This window comes from Lepidochelys olivacea, assembly GCF_965140295.1.
Source record: "Lepidochelys olivacea isolate rLepOli2 genome assembly, chromosome: 16".
Lineage (NCBI taxonomy): Eukaryota > Metazoa > Chordata > Testudines > Cheloniidae > Lepidochelys > Lepidochelys olivacea.
In genome coordinates, this window is record NC_140426.1 from 6,972,021 (window position 1) to 6,974,358 (window position 2,338).

Here is a 2,338-nt window from a genome sequence, read left to right on the forward strand (position 1 = left end):
GCTCTCTGTGCTGATGGTTGTCCCTGCTAACCAGTGGTGAGGTGTTCAATGAAATACACACTCTGTTGAGATAAGAGCAGGAGCCCAAGAGATCCTCTTCATTCTCAGAAAGGGTATGGGGGCAGCATATGCTATTGCCAGTGCGGGGCCCTCTAAGCTTTTTAGGGGAAGAGGAATGGGAATTCTTACTGACTGCACCCCGGTCCAATTGCCAAACACTAAGCATGTTGATGTGCGTAGTAATTAGCCACCTGCTGTGCTGAGTGCAATGGACAGATGAGCCTTTCCCTATAGGCCATAAGGGGAATTAGTTTGGGGGAGTCAGCAGAGGAGGGTTTAGGGGAGTTAGTGACCATGGGAGGATCTTTGAAGGGGCTGCAGCTTGGAGAGCCTCTAAAGCAGAAAAAGGGCCAACAAGCCCCTGGAAAGATCACCAGGCCCAATCTCCAGAGCTGGTGCTGAGAAGGAATGAGGGGTGGCTGGTGAGCAGGGTGAGGACAGGAGTAGATTCACCCGGCCCAAAGGGGAGAAAAACAGGAGCTGTAATGCCAGCCCAGCCCCTGAACTTGCTTCCTTTGTCATACACCCTCCAACTTTTTTCCCTGTCTTCTGCTTCCCACGCAGTCACTCTTTATTGTGCGGAAAGGGGAGTTCCACTGAGAACTTGGACAGCATAAACTAGTGGTTTTCAAACTGGGGTATGTGAGCTCTCGCCAGGGGGTATACGAGAAAAATCCTGTACTAGGGAACAATGCATTTTCTTTAGTAAGACTTGTACCTATGGATAGATGGGCATATGCAGTAGACTGTTACTTGGAAAGATGTATGCAGCCTAAAATGTTTGAAAAATGACTGGCATAAATCAAACTACATTTAATCTGCAGTTACCAGGAGGTCTATAGGGCATGAGAGCGTGGCAGCAGCATTCCTAGTAGCCCACAGATGCTTGGCTGGAACCAGGCAGATCTTTCCGCCATGGACCAAAGTGTGACCCTGTTGAAATGGCGAGGGCGCAGGGAGCTTGTTCAAATGGAACCCCCTGGGGAGGTGCTTTCCTCCTATTCTGCTGCCCAGAGCAGTCCTGCTGGAGACCTTCCTCCTTGCTAATCCTTGGAACTTCCCCTGGAGCTGCAGTTCAGCAAAACCTCCAGCAAGGGGAAGGAAGTTGCTTAGTTGAATTTTAAGTTATTAACTCATTGAACTGGCCCTGACTCCAATTCTGACAGGGCCGGGAGCCATGTCAGCCAGTCACCAGTGCTCTGCCCGTGACTTGCATGCTGCTGTTTTACAGGTACAAACAGATCTAGTGACTCCAATCTGGCAAGAGTACTCGGGGCAGATGCCCAGCTCGTGGTATGCAACTGCTCACGGCCTTGGCTGCATGCCTAGTTCTCCCCCCACCCCACCCCCTGCCAAAGTCTTGTTTCAAGCAGGGCCCTGAGGCTACTATACTTCTCGGTCCAAAGCGGGAGTTCTCAATCTTTTTATTTGAGGCCCTCCTCAAGATGCTATAAAAACTCCAGGGCCCAGCAGGGGAGGGGGTGACTTGGGGCTCCAGGCTGGGTGAGCCCTTGGGTATAGGCATAGTTTGACTTCTATTTTGGGGGGCAGGGGTTGGCGGGGCTTGGGCCAGCTCTGCACAGCAGGGTCCAGGAAGGCAGCACCACCTCCATCCCCTGACTCACCTCAGCAGGCCACCTAGCCTGTCTGGGTTGTGTGTGGTGGGGGTTCAGCTCAAAAAGTTTGAAAACTGCTCAGAATGCAGGGAGAGGGTAGCTAGGGGCTGTGTGCAGGCAGGGGGTAGCTCAGGGTGCAGGGAGGAGGTAGCTAGGGGATGTGGGCGGGCTGGGGGGTAGCTCAGGGTGCAGGGAGGAGGTAGCTAGGGGATGTGTGCCTGGAGGGCTCCCCTGTGGTCGCTGCTCCCCAAGGGCTCTGCTGGCCACAGAGTGGGGTCCCCCTACCTGGGCAGCTCATAACTGCTGCATGAGCTGAGGAGCAGCCAAAACTGCAGGCACCAACAGCAGATGGGGAAATGCCATGGCTGCCTGCTCCAAGACACCAGCCAGGGAAGCAGCTGCCCACACTGCCCAACTCTGGCTTCCCTCCTCTGACCTGGCCAGGGGCTGGGGTCTTGAGAACAGGGACAGGAGGAAGAGGGGGCATGGAGCTTCCCCTGGGACTGGCCTGCTCTGGCACTGCAATGGGGGGAGGCAACCGGTGCTCGGGGGTTTGAGGGCTCAGGGATTTCAGCCTCATGGGGTCCTGCAGCCCCCCCTGAAAGGGCTTATGGTCCTGCAGGGGGCTGCAGACCCCCAGTGGAGAACTGCTGGTCTAGACT